The sequence below is a fragment of the Triturus cristatus genome, chromosome 2_1, assembly GCF_964204655.1.
Source record: "Triturus cristatus chromosome 2_1, aTriCri1.1, whole genome shotgun sequence".
In the NCBI taxonomy this organism is placed as follows: domain Eukaryota; kingdom Metazoa; phylum Chordata; class Amphibia; order Caudata; family Salamandridae; genus Triturus; species Triturus cristatus.
Window position 1 is genome coordinate 975775277 of NC_140581.1, and position 14818 is coordinate 975790094.

The following is a 14818-nucleotide window of genomic DNA, read 5'->3' on the forward strand; positions in this document are numbered from 1 at the left end:
CATGAATGAGCTAGTGAGTCATATGGCATCTGAGCATGGAGTGGATGCTGTAGATTGGATTGCATTTGTTAGTGAGTTATATACCTAGGGGGAATGGAGTGGAAGATGTAGACTGGTATGCATTAGCCAGTGAGTTATATACCATGGGATTTTGGAGTGGAAGTTGTATATAGTTATGCATTAGCTTTTGAGATATCTGCCAGGGGAACATGTAGTGGAAGATACAGATTGGCATGTATTGGGTAGCGAGTCATATGTCCTCTGAGCATGGAGTGGTAGCTGTAGACTGTTATGCATGGGATTGTGAGATATATTCATATCAAGATTGAAGTGAAAGTAATACATTGGCAAGCATCGGCTAGTGAGGTATATGGATATAGAGCATGCAGTGCAAGTTGTAGGTTGCCATCAATTGGCTAGGGATTAATATGCAAAGGAAATATGGAGTGGAAGTTGCAGATTTTGACATTCATAATCTAATGAAGTATATGCACAGGAGGCACGGAGTGGAAGTGGCATATTGCTTATCCATGGATTGAAAGTTGCTGGTTGGAATGCTTTGGCTAGTGAAATATATGTATGGGGCATGGAATAGAGGTTGCAGATTAACATGCAGAGGCTAGTATGTTAAATGACCAGTGAGCATGGAGTGGGAATTGCAGAATAGCATATATTATCTAGCGAAGTATATACACATGGAGCATGGCATGTTAGATTTGGGGGTCTCTAGTTGGCAATGGTTTGCACCTTTGTCCAAATAGGACCCTTGCATCTAGTCAGGGTAAGGGGCTACACTCCTAAAATAACCCCTGCTCACCCCTTTGGTAACTTGGCATAAGCAGGCAGGCTTATCTCAGAGGCAGTGTGTAAAGCATTTGTGAACACATACAGTAATACAGTGAGTACACTACAGATGGACACCACACAGCTTTAGAAAAATAAGTATTCTTTACTAGACTTAACACAAGACCAATGACAAAAATCCACAATACTGTCATCAAAAATAGACTAAAAAATGGTAGGAAATAGCTTATTTCACTTTGGATTGCAAATGCAACACTTTACTCTCAAAGTACCTTGAATGCGTAATGCAAAACAAACAAAAGGGTCGCAGGGAAGGTGATGTGTCAGTTCCTTACACTCAGGGGAGTGGATGCGTCGGTTGCTTACTGCTGCGCAGGGGAGTTGAGGCTCGCCTCCTTTCTGTGTGGGGAGTTAACTCGCCGGTTTCTTACTGCAATCCGATGCGAGGACGCTCCGGTGCGATGCGACAAAATGGCGTCTTGGTTACGATGCGACAACATAGATGTGATGCGTGCACGCCCGATGGCCGTGCAGCGACTCGGTCATCTTCTGAGCTGCGAAAGGCCCTGCAACACGCTTCTCCGGTGATGCGATGGCGACCCCTGCGACGGCGGCACGCTTCTCCGGTGATGCGACACTTCGGCGATGCGATGGTGACAGCCGCAGCACGCTTACTCAGCGATGCAACAGCAACTGCTGCAGCGGCAACACATTTCTTCTTCGGTGAGTCGTGCTTCCAGCTCCCAGCGAAATGTAGTCTCTCAGAAGGCCCAGCACAACAGCAGGCACTTCAATTCCTAGCAAGGGAATTCAGGGCGGAGCTGGGGGTGAAGTCTTGTATCCCTGAGACTTCAGGCAGGAGGCAATCACACTTCAAGCCCTTGGATATTCTTCTTCAAGATGATGAAAGCACACTTAGTCCTTTTTCTCCTTTCTTTGGCATGGATGCAACGGCTGCAGGCAGTCCCCCAAACACACAGCACCGGGGTAGTCTCCTCCTCAGCTTCCTGGTTCTTCTCCTCAGCAAAGGTTTTTCTTGATTCCCAGAAGTGATCTAAAGTTCTTAGGTCTGAGCCCCCCTTTTTATACACACAAATCCTTTGTCTCTGAAGGCAGAGAGTATCTGTACCTAGTCCAAACCAGTTCTGAGTGCATTCTGCCAGTGCACAACTTCTTCCTTTGTCAGTGTGGGCCAGGGTCATCAGACGCACCACAGGAGGTAGAGCCAGCATTGTGGAAGGCAGGTACAGCTCTATTCAGGCCTAGGTGCTACTCCTCCCACCACTCCCAATGCAGATAGGTCTATTCAGCCTAGTGCTGACTCACCCTGTCTCCTGGAGCCACCCCAGCCCCTGTCACTCACAAACCAGACATGGAAAACACACAAACCTAGCAGAGGTAGGATGGATGGTTAGGCAAGAACATACCTACTTTCTAAAAGTGGTATTTTCAACCACAGAATGTTAAAACCAACGTCATTAAAAGATGTATTTTATCATTCTGAGTTCAGAGATAATAAATGTGTTTTTCTACCATGTTCCCTGGGTCAGTTAGGATTATAAGATGTTATAATCAAACTGCCCATTCTCGCCTATGGGGACAGGAAGCCTTACAATAGTGAAAAACGAAAATGGCTGTAATTCACTATCAGGACATGCCACACACACATCAGGGTATGTCCTACCTTTTACTTACAATGCACTCTGCCCTTAGGCCTACCTTAGGGGTGGCTAATATGTAGAAAAGGGAAGGTTTGGGGACTGGCAAGTGGGTGCACTTACCAAGTCAACATAGCAGCACTAGGCTGCACACAGGCTCTGCAATGGCAGGCCTGAGCCACAGGTTACAAGCTGCTCCAGTGGGTGGCACAATCAGTGCTGCAAGCCCACCAGCAACATTTGATTTACAAGCCCTGGGCACCCACTGTGCATTGTACTAGTCTCTGACAAGTAAACCAAATAAGCCAATCATAGAGTCACTAATCCATTACAACAATTTAACATTGGGAGCGCTTGCACTGTGACACTGAATTGTAGTGGCACAGTGCCCAAAGCATCAAGACCAGCAAAACATATAGCAAAACATTGGAGGTAACAACAAAAAATGGAAGGGAGACCCACGCCAATGGTGCCAGGTCTAACAGCATGGAAGTTACATATTGACATGGATGGCTAGTTAATTATACACACAGTAGTTATGGAGTGAAAGTTGCAGACTGATGTGCAGTGGCTAGTGGATTATATGCCCTAGGAGCAAAGAGTGGAAGTTGCAGATTGGCATGCACTGGCTAGTGAGTTATATGCCCTCTGGGCATGGAGTTGAATCTGTAGGTTGCCATTTATTAGCTAGGAAGAAATATGCACAGGTACATGGAGCGGAAGTTGTAGATTGGTGTGCATTGACCAGAGAGTTATATGCCATGGGAGCATGGGGCAGAAGTTACCAATTGGTGTGCATTGGCTACTGAGTAACATGCCATTGGATCATACAGTGGAAGTTGCAGATTGGCATGCATTAGCTAGTGATATTTATGCCCTTTGAACATGGAGAGCAAGCTGTAGATTGGCATGCATTGGCTAGTGAGTTATATACACAAGGAGTATGTGGTGGAAGTTGTAGATTGGTATGCATCCGCTAGTGAGTTATATACTATGGGAACATGGAATGGAAGTTACAGATTGGCATGCGTTAGGTAGGGCGTCATAGTCCCTCTGACCATGGAGTGGAAGCTGTAGATTGACATGCATAGGTTAGTGAGTTATATACACAGGGGGCTTGGAGTGGAAGTTGTAGATTGGCATGCATTGGCTAGTGACGTATATGCCATGGGAGCATGGAATGCAAGTTACCAATTGGTATGCATGGGAGCATAGAGTGGAATTTTCAGATTGGCATGCATTAACTAGTGAGTTATATGCGCTCTGAGCATGGAGTGGAAGCTGAAGATTGACATGCATTGGTTAGTGAGTTGTATGCCAAGGAAGCACGCAGTGGAAGTTGCAGATTGTCATCTATTGGCCAGTGAGTTTTATGCCATGTGTTGGAAAGTGAGTTATTAGTAGTGGTAAATATGCATCTACCACTGGCAATAAGGCCTTTAAAATAGTCTAGGGCTCAGTCCAGGTCTCAATAAATTATTCCCATGCTCAATCCTGGGTAGCTTGGCTGAGAGCAGCCAGGCTTAACTTGGGATACAGGCATACAAAGCATTTAAAAACTTCAATTCAGTAAATTGACACCACACACAATAAAAAATCAACACCAATTTATAAAAATAGGAAATATTTTTATCTTTAAAATGACACCAAATGACAAAAATCCAAAATAGGGAACCGGAGAAATAAATTCTTGAAGTATAAACACTATCTAGCACTTAGTCATCTTATTGAGTTTTTTTTTTTAAAGTTGATCCAAACTTCTCAAAAGTTTGAAAACTTCTTCCTGAAGTCTCCTTGAGGATCCAAAGGGTCCAAAACACAATACAAGAGTCTGGACGCCTCAAGATGGTCCTGGAAAGTTTGTGACCACCTGGCTAAAACGATTCACAGTCCACTAGATGCACTTTTCAGTCCGGGGACTCTTGATGGAGTTGATGTAGGTGAGTTCTGTTAAACTGTAGCTTGCAGGGAGCCCACTCTTTATTCCTCTTGAAGCAAGGTACATCCAAAGGGCAGCAGTTCCAGAAAATGCAGCAGGCACAACCAGTCAGAATTCAGGGCCTGATGGTGCAAATCAAGTTTCCAATTTGACAATCCTTCTTTTTTGTATAGTCTCAAGCAGCAGAGCTGAGATGCTCTGCACCACTCACATATTTATTCAGTGGTCTCTGAGTTCAAGCAGAGAGCACTCCTGTCCAATGAGGTGCAGGGCAACACCCCAGAGCATGACCACTTCCTCCAAGTGTGGCATAAGATTCTTCCAGGAAGCACTATTTCTCCTAAATTCAATAGGGATAAACTTGCAGCAGAGGAGTAAAAATAGTTAAATCAACCTCCAGTTTGGCTCATTCCCATAGCTCTCCTCCCCCTACCATCTGCAAATTTCCTTAAGCCTGCCATCTAGATGGGTCAGGGGAGCTGGTGAGGAGATGTGCCTGGCATTCCCTGCCTGTGCTAACCCCCTTTAAAACTCCATGATTTACACCCCTCGCCCTGCTCTGGCATTCCGGTGTAGCAGAGCTCTCTTACAAGAAATAGCCTCTCACTGGGTGAGCCACTAATCACTTCATCATAGCAGCCTGGCTAATTCTCTTCACTCTTTCCAATCAGGGCAGCCCCCAGGAAGGCTGAATGTTAGCTTACAGACAAGTAAGTCTTATAACTTCTTTTCTGCTTACTTTAGGATAAATTCAACAATAGCTTATTGTTGCATGTATCAATACATTGTCCCAAGTCCTTGAATTATATTTTCTTTGATTCCTATAAATAGTGTATTAATAAACTATTGCCATGGTAACCCTAATAGCTGCGGATCTACAATGGGGAAAATGAAATGTACAATGTTTCCATCACCAGGGCCTATGAAACATCCTCCGTAAGGACCCTGCTTATAGCTACATGACCACCCCACCAGAGGTCCTGGATATGCAAAAATGATATATATCCTCACTCCACAGTGCTCCTAGCATGAACATCGATTTTGGGAAGCACTTTACTATAATGGGGGAAGTGAAATGTGAAATTTTTCTATCCTCAGGGCATATTAAACCTCTTTTATAAGGGTACTCCTTACATATACCTGGACCCCCATCCCTGGGACACCTAGAGGAGACCCTTGGGGTACCTAATATGCCAACACTTTGTAGTTTATCACATTTTAAGTGCCCCTACCATCAAATTTGGGTACAATTGAAATTTAAATTAAGTGCTGCAACACAGGGCTGCTTTTAAAATTACTTCAGGCTCACAGCAGTGTACACTTGTAAGTGCAGAATGGTTTGCTGACCTCCATACTGCCATGCCCTATTATATACTAGGGACTTAAAGGCAGTTTTAATCCCCCTGCCCTATTTTGTACTAGGTAATTATATGGTGGGTCATGACAATCATAGGGGTACCTTAACACATAGGGTAGCCTAATGTATGTGTGTGTTTTCACTGTGTTCTCACCATAGCACTGGCCCTGGTTAGGCAGAGCCACAGGACCGTCAGAGTCAGTTACCACCAGTACTAGTCAGCAAAAACAAATGTGGGTGCCCAGGGCACAGGATGACTTTGCAATACCTGGGCACCCCCATTTGTTGCAGACTGGTACTGGTGGTAACTGACTCTGACTGTCCCTAGGCCGTGGTATTTTAGAAATTGGAAATTTCATTTTCCCCATTGTAGATCCCCAGCCACATAGGTTAACATTGCAATAGTTTATGAGCTCATAACTACCGCTAGGAATTCATGAAAACTACCTTTCAAGGACAGTGGAGAATGGTATTGATAAATCCAACAATATGCTATTGTTGAATTTATCGTAAAGAATACAGAAAATAAGTTATAAGACGTTTATGTTTGTAAGCCAAAATTCAGCCTTTTCAGTGGGCTGCCCCGATTCGTCAGGCTGCTTTGATGAAGTGATAAGTGGCTCCCCCCAGAGAGGCTAATCTGTTGGATGAGCCCTGCTGCAGAGGAATGCCAGAGCAGGGGGAAGAGGTCGTAAACCATGGGGCTTCAAAGAAAGATAGGACAGGCAGGAATAGACAGTTCTATCTTCCCCCATCTCCTATGACCCAGCCAGATGGCAGGCTTAAGGAAGAAATTTGCAGATATCTGAGGGAGGGAAGCTATGGAAATGAGCCATATCAGGGGTTGGTTCAGTGAGCTCTTGCTCCTCTACTGAGATCTCAGCCATATTGCATTTTGGAAAAATAGTTCTCTCTGGGAGACCATTGTGCCACACTTTGGAGAAAGTGGTCATTCTCTGGGGTGTTGCCCTGCACCTCATTGGACAGGAGTACTCACCTGCTTGACCCCAGAGAACACTGAATACGTATCTGAGAAGGGCAGAGCCTCTCAGCTCTGCTACTTTAAACTAAGAGAAGAAGAAGGATTGCCAAGCTGGAAGCTTGATTTGCACCATCAGGCCCTGCATTCTGACTGACTGCGACTGCTGCATTATCTGGAACTACATCTCTTTGGATGTACCTTGATTCAAGAGGAATAAAGAATGGACTCCCTGCAAGCTACAGGTTAACAGAGCTCACCTACGTCAACTCCACCAAAAGTCCCCTGCCTGGAGTGCATCCAGAGGAGATTTAAGGGTTTTGGACATATGCATTGTGGGAATTGTGGTCCCAAACTTTACAGGACTGTCTTGGAGCTTCCAGACCCTTGAATTGTGTTTTGGACCCCTTGGACCCTCAAGAGGAACTTCAGGAAGAGGTTACAGAAGTTTTGAGAAGTTTGGAGCAACTTTGGACAAAAACTCCATAATGTGACTAAGTGCTAAAATGTGTTTATTCTTTAAAAATTCATATCTCTGGTTCCCTAGAATGGATTTTTGTTGTGTTGGTGTCATTTTAAAGAAACAAAGCCTCCCATGTTTGAGCATGAGAATAATTTATTGAGGCCTGTCCTGAGCCCTACACTGTGTTAGTGACCTTATTGCCAGTGGTAGATGCATATTTACCACTACTAATAATCCACTTTCCAATACCAGGCTTCCAAATCAAAATTGCATGTTGGACAAGGGATTTATAGTGTTTATAGTGTGATAAAATAAAACAAAATAGATCACTTAACTCTAGCATACTTGGTTCTGTTTCCAGTTTGCATCATCTATATTCTCTTCTGAAGCAAGTTCTGATCTCTTTAAGGGTCACTACACCTGTGGATTTGACAGACAATTTACCAGACGCAGTTCCACACACACCTCCTTTCCATGAAATGTTGAAGGTTAATTATTAGAAGCAAAGCGTGTTCTTTAGCAAGATACACAATCATTGCCATTGAGAATTGAGCCAAGAAAAATAGCTGTGGTAAAGGTGAGTTGGCAAGAGGTAATACCCTGTATCCAGAAAAGGAAAAGTCAGTTTAGACAGTGAAATATTTTCTGAATCGTTAACTTTCATATTAAATAAGGGACAGCCCTGAGGTGTGTTTGAGGGATCTTCATGTTTTTTTCTACAACGGGTATGCTTTTGTTTTAGCCGTCAATCTGTTTTTGTAGCGGGAGTCTCCGAGCATGCAGGCTTTCTGTGGTCTAGGGGTGTTCAAGTCTACAGCTGTGGCGAGGGGTAATGCAGCATCTGCGTGGCATGTTGATATACAGGCAAAAGAGGTAAAGGGATGTGGGGCAGTTCAACAATCGTGGTGAGTGAACGCCGAAGCCCCTGTGAATGAGGTTTTCAGGTATGAAGCACTTCTGAAGATGTGCGTACATTCAGGCGCAGAGCAGGCCAAGGATATGGAGGTAAACGGGTATGAATCAGATAAATGAATGTTCACTCATGCAAGTATAATGGGGGTGTTCAAGCATAGTGTTTCCTTATGTTACGCACTTGGAGAACTTAGTGTATGCATAATTTCAGGTCCTTTTTGGCTAAACAGAGACTCTGGAGATGCATGCATGCTGCACTCCTTTGAGAGTTCAGGCATGCAACAAACATGGAGGAGTTTGGGCATGTAGCAGTCAAGAGCTACTATTTATTGCTAAAAATTAAATGTAATCTGCCTTTAAAAGGTGCATGGAATAATCACTTTACGTGAAACGTTATTGTAAGAATCTAGTAGTATTATATGATATGGCTAGGTAGCCTTATTTTGGAAAACACTCACAATATCTTTATTGGGTCTAGTAAAGCTCGTTAAAACAACCTTAGCTATGGCTTGCTAGCAGTAAGGCATGAACAAAGGAATTTTGGGGCAGATTTATGAGAATTAGGCGCAGGGCAGTGCAGCAAGTCACCTTGCTGTGTTGCCCTTTGTCAAAGGGAATGGTCAGGAATACACCATATATATGGTGCATTCCTGTTCTTTCCCCCTGCGCTGGCAATGTTTCGGCAGCCTAGTGCGAAAGCAGGCACCCTGGTACCATGGTGCAAGGGTGTCTGCGTTGCATGGAAGGATTTTTCTGTGCAGGAAGAGGCACTTTTCTGCATAAAAACCATCCTGGGAGGACTTTTCCCCTTTCTATGTGTAGAAAGAGGAAAAAACAAAAGAGAAATGGTGATGTTTCTTCTTGTTGCTCCTGCCCTGGGGAGGCATAAGGTATTGGCACATCCACAGGATGACATGGTCTTGTAAATCTGGGGATCCATCAAAATCCATGGGTGTTGCTTGGAAACACCCACCGCAACCCATAACACGCCTCCCTAGCGCAGAGCAAAGCAATGCAGAAATTCGCGCAGCCTTGGCTAACTCCATATTTACAAGGCTATTCAAAGTCAGGCAAATTGATTTTGTGTGGCTTCATAAACATGATTTAGTGGTTTGCTCCATTGTTGCATTACAAATTGTGACACAATATTGGAGGAAAGGTCTTGTAAATATGGGCCTTAGTGTAAAGCTTTTAACTACCAAACAAGGAAACAGGAGAGCCACAAAACAGAAAAATACCACAACATTAAATTATGAACATAGTGTATATTTTAATGAATTTTTAGAGTCCTTGATGAACAACATCGACCAAAGGGTTCTGGAGTTAAGATTTTATCACTTTTAATTTCGGCTGCAAACATGCATTGGTGAACAAAAAGTTTATAAACTTTTCAAAAGTTTGTAAGAGTTAGCTTGACTACTCTGGTCCGGCTTGGGTGATCAAATCCAACAGGATGAATGTCTGGGGGGCCAGTCAGGCTACTTTGGACAGATACATTTTCCAGTTCAGTTCCAGCCTTTACAGCCTGACCGCCATAGACTTTAATGGAGTGGTCCTAATGATAGGGATGCAGGATGAAAAGATGCTCAAAGATGCTCCGTTTGTGGTGCAGCCCACAGGGGTGCCTTTGTGGTGGTTCCACGGTCTACATGTAATGTGGGGTGACTCGGTCCACAGCAGTTGGTGTCTCGTGAAGTCCTCTTTCTGGGGATAGAAGTACAGCAGCAGCTGGGCTTTGAACCTCCAGATACAGCAGTTGGCAAAAACTCCTTTAGTGGGGGCTAGTATCCCTCTTGGGTAACCAATCCAGACTCTAATGGCTCTCCTAGGTCTGACTGGCTTGGGTACAACTTTTGGCCACCAAGGAATGGTCCCTTCGGACGTCCAGAGGTAGCTAGCAGCAAATCTTCTCTGGTGGACAGCAACTTGCTGGTTTGGGCTTCTTCAGCTCTTTTGTGCCTGGAGCGGGTCCCAGGAGATCCGCAAACTGATCCTTTGAGTCACTTCTAAAGTCTGGGATTCAACATTTCCTCGAGCTAAGAGCCACAGGCATAGTCCAAACTTAAATAGCCTAAAGTCCAGCAGGTTCAGTCCAGTAGAAGATGCAGCATCTCTTTGCGCAGTTCCAAGTGTAGCAGGGCAGTACTTCTTCCGTCCTCTTTCCAAACCAAGGGCGATGTAAAGGTCCAGGGTGCCGGGGTGCCCTATTTATCCCATTATAGTCCCCCCCAGGGGACAACATGGTTACTAGCCAATGGGCTACCAGGTTCCCTCCCTCATGGTGACAACTTTCCGGCTATGTGTGACATCTGGCAATCCCAGAGAGCACCTTTCTGGCCACCCTAAAGATGTCTGGACCCTACCTCGGAAGTTAGGAGCTCAGTAGAGCAATCTAAAAGTGTGGCTACCTGGTGGCTACATGTCCATGGGAAAACCGGTCTGGGGATGGGTTTTCCCTCTCTAGCCCTGTCTCCAGCTAGTCATTGGGAACAAAAAGCAGCCTCTAAGGAGTGTTGTCACCATTTGCCCATCAAAGGTGGCTTCTCCTTTGAAGCTTTCCTTTTAGATTAACACCTTGAATGGCTTCCTGCAGAGCGGAGGTAACAGCTCACCCTGTGGCAGGCAACTGGTCGAGTTTAAGCCATGATTAATTTGATACATTACAGTACCAAGTTAGGTAGTCCCATTCAGAAGTTAGAGAAGGCTGAGGTGCCAGCGGTAACCTTGTGTTAAGCAATGAGGCTACTAACTTTGCCACAGCAAATAACAATTTGAGGGGTATTGCTGCAAGGCATATATAAGCATACATGTCCCACGTAATAATATATAGCTGCCTTACATGTCCTTGCTACCCTGTGTCCAATATCCTAGGGACTTATATATAAGTCAGTACTTGCCACTTTGTAAAGGGTTAGAACACTGGCATGGAAGTTTTGTTAGCAGGCCTCAGTATAATCTCAGAGTTGAATAACCAGCATCATCAGACCAAAAATGTGGGGGCGAACATGGAAAAGGGGGCATTTCCTTACAGTTATAGAAAAGACTTAGCCCTTCAAGCATTTCTTTCTGATATATATTGTGGTGAGGGATGCATGCCCACCTTCACATTGATGAGAAGAGTCAACATTGCTGCTTATCCTCAAATTATGCCCTGTGACAAAATGCTAAGCACAGTGCAAGGAGCAATCAGGAAGAAGTTAAATTGGAATACTAAGGAGAGGTAGCAATATGGAGAAGAATGAGGAAAGATAGTGAATAGGAGGAAGTGGAGGGACAAAAGAATTGTTGAGAGGAAAAGGCAGGTAGAGGTTGGACAGGGGGAAGTAGCATGATGGCACTTGACTGGGTAATTGAGCATAGAAGGGAGATGGGGTAGGTGGTAAGGACCTGGGATCAAGGTAGAGAATGGAGTGAGGAAGAAAAGTGGTGCAATTGGTAGGTGAATAAAGTGTAGGAGTAGAGTAAAGTGAGCATTAGATACAGACAACACAGGAGGCTACCACCTGGGAGGGTACTCATCTACAGAAAAACAGGGAATATCTGTGTTTTTGTATTACCCCAGGTCCTGTAGAGACTGAGTTATATTGGTCCTGAAGTGAGACCGTGTTTGAACATCCTTCTAAGGGGTTAAGGATGTAGGGGCAGTGTGTTAAGCCCAATGTTTTAGTGGGTACATGGTTACACCCCAATGCAGTAGAGAGTAGGTGAAGCCCTGGTCCTGCTTAAATGAATTGTAAAGGGGGTATGTGTGTTACACCCCAATGCAGTAGAGGGTAGATGAAGTCCTGGTCCTGCTTAAGTGAATTATGTAGGGGATACGTAGATAACACTCCAGTGCAGTAGAGGGTAAAATTATCCTTGGTCTTGTGTAGGTGTATTGTGATGTGCAGGGGAACAGGTAGTTAGTTGTCCTTGAATAATTAGTAAACTTATATTGTTAAATTTGTATTGTGTTGTGGAGGGGAATGGGTAGTTAGTTTTCCCTGATGAATGAGCAGATAAGTTTTGGGGTTTTTGTAAACTTGTATTTGTAAATCTGTGGGATGTATTGCTTGTGGATTTTACCATCCTACAGTCCATTGCATTTTCTATTGTCTCTATAATGGGGGGATGTGTTGTAATGTACTGTTAAGTATAATGCATGCTCCCTATTGATGTTCATTGATATTTTTGTGTGAGATCATTAGAATGTTGAGTGTGTTTGTGTTTGGATGCGGTCAGTTGGAGTAGATGAGCTGAGAAGCAAGGGTACCGCTCCTAGTGGGGCGTTACCTGTAACCTGTAACTAAGTCAAATAAACCTACAACTATAACCTACAAGGATCAATCTTATTTGTAACACTCACTAGCAAGGATTTGGTGTATCGATTCAGTAGAAGCAGAACTCCAAACTTTTTTCACACTCCCAGAAAAGGATTGTGCATTCCTTTCTAAAGGCAGGAGGTCCCAAGAAAAGTGTTCCTGTACTCTGAATAGATCTAAGACCACCTAACATATAAGATGGTTGATGCATCTTGATGGTGACACGGTGGCCCTCTTACACAATCAGTTGCCTTGAGAGGAACTATTCACCCCATCACCAGTACAAAATGCCAAAAGCAACAACAAAACAATATTTAAATACATTTTTTGCACTACCACTATTTATTTAACTTCCACGCATCCAGCAAAAACGGAGCAAAAATAATTTTCAAATCATCACCAAATATAAATGCAAAGAATCTTTTTCATAATCAGTGAAATTCTGCTGTCCGATCAAAAACGTGGTAGACAGCATAGTAAATCACTCCCGGAAGGGGGCTAATCTAACTAATCTAAGCAAGTTTATGGCCGAAGGTGACTGACTCAAACCCCTTTTTATATGCTATATGTCGCTTGTTATGTTGACAGCAAGCTGTGAAGCCAGATCTTAAAATAACCTATTCAGAAAATAATATGCAACAGATGTGCTCTGGTTCAGTAAAATAAGCTCGCAGCCAGGATGTTATTAAATATAAACCAGTCAGATTAGGCTGTAGAAACGACACGAGTTATTTTGACACAAATATTCCAGCTGATTTGCCTGGTTGCTGGTCTGCTTCTCCAAAGCCCTGGAATAGTTGTAAATAGTGAGACTTAACTTGCCTTTTTATACTTATGCATGAAAGCCCAGCGTTTGTAAACTACTTGCTTTCATCAGCTCAAAGCACCGCAGTGGCTGAGCAACTCTGAAGCTGCTACTGAAAGCACATTTGAACTCTGCGCTACATTGTGGCCTTTGCTGTGCCTACTGCAGATTTTCGTCATAGTGCAACATATTTCTGGAAATATTTGCACATTACATACTGTTTTTATATCCCACAGGCTCTTCTACAGAATATTAGCTTTTAGATGTCAATCCCCAGGAAAACGTAGACATATTTTATAAATTGACGACAATACTACCGTTATGAAATCCAATACTAGCAGTACTGTTCTCCAATACCGTTGTAGTTGTAAAATATACTTTACTACTTCACCGGGTGCAGTAGATTTCCTCAGACACATTTCACATGCAACAGTTAATACTAGAACATAGGTGCAGCTGGCGTGTAGGAAATGCAGATATAGTACACTATGCTCTCCTATAATTTGTACAAAATTGCAACTACAAAATGCAGTAAATATCACACACAACAGTAAAAATTGGTATTGTATGTGAGTCCGCTGTTAATTCTACTCATGCTGCCTTGCCTCTCCCCACCTCAGTGTTACTTACTCAGGACCTGCTCTGTCGCTGTGCACCCAGCAGTGTGGCAATCACCTTAGTCGGAGTTCAGAGATAAAAGTAGATGACCTCATCAGGGTTATGCAGCGAAGGGAGCCCAAACAGATAGAGAAAGCAGCCTAAAACAGGCCTTGTTCAATAAACAATTTAGAGGGGATAAAAAAGTGCAAGCTAGCAGTGAAATAAGTACTAAAACAATTATGATAATTATAGTGTTAATAAATACAAAGAAATACATGGCAGTAGTCGTACTAACACTAATAACTACTAATACTGGCAATATTAATACTAACAATAGTGAAAAACGTTAATATTAATATTACATAGAAGATCTTCGACCACATAATCTCTGGGTTAGCCCTCAGAATCTGGAACTCTCTCCCTCCAGAGACACATGAAAACCCTTCAACCTCAGCCTTTCAGAAAGAAGTTATACTGATCCTATTGAACAGATTCCTTCTATAAGACCTGCTAATCAGGGTCTTGTCTGATCTTTCCAACACTGGAGACTCAGGAATGGCCTAAATCAGGGAGTCCTCGCGCTTTATCTATACTCCTATCAGGGCCGGACTGGCTGTAGTGGGCACCGGGCATTTCCCCGTTCGGCCGCCAGAGTGAGGGCTGGTGTGGGGCCTCTGGGGGGCGTTTTTGTTATCGGGGGCCGGCAATATCAGCGCCCTGTAACAAAATAGGCCGAAACCGGCCCTAGCAAACAGCTGTGCCGCACCCCCTCCCCTCCCAGGGGGGCCGGTTGAACATTTTGCCAGGGCCAGTTTCGGTTCCCAGTTCGGCCCTGACATATATTACAGTTAATCGTCATCTCTCCACCCAGGGTGGCATTCGACAGGGCACATGTACACATTAGTTTCCTTTGAATATATCTTCTGTGTTGATATATGTTATGCAACGGGATTGGGGTTCTTTCTGTCTAGTGCTCTTATGCTGTTGGATCTTGTTTGCA

General features: G+C 43.8%; 1 protein-coding gene across 1 annotated transcript in view; it reads right to left on the bottom strand.

Moving 5' to 3' along the window:
* Positions 1 to 13917, bottom strand: part of LOC146866146 (bile acid-CoA:amino acid N-acyltransferase-like) — a 268476-nt gene extending 254559 nt beyond the window's left edge. Inside the window, exon 1 of the mRNA XM_085633929.1 lies at positions 13849 to 13917. The gene's annotated coding sequence lies outside the window, so the exon portion shown is untranslated. The remainder of the gene's footprint in view (positions 1 to 13848) is intronic.
* Between the last annotated feature and the right edge of the window lie 901 nt (positions 13918 to 14818).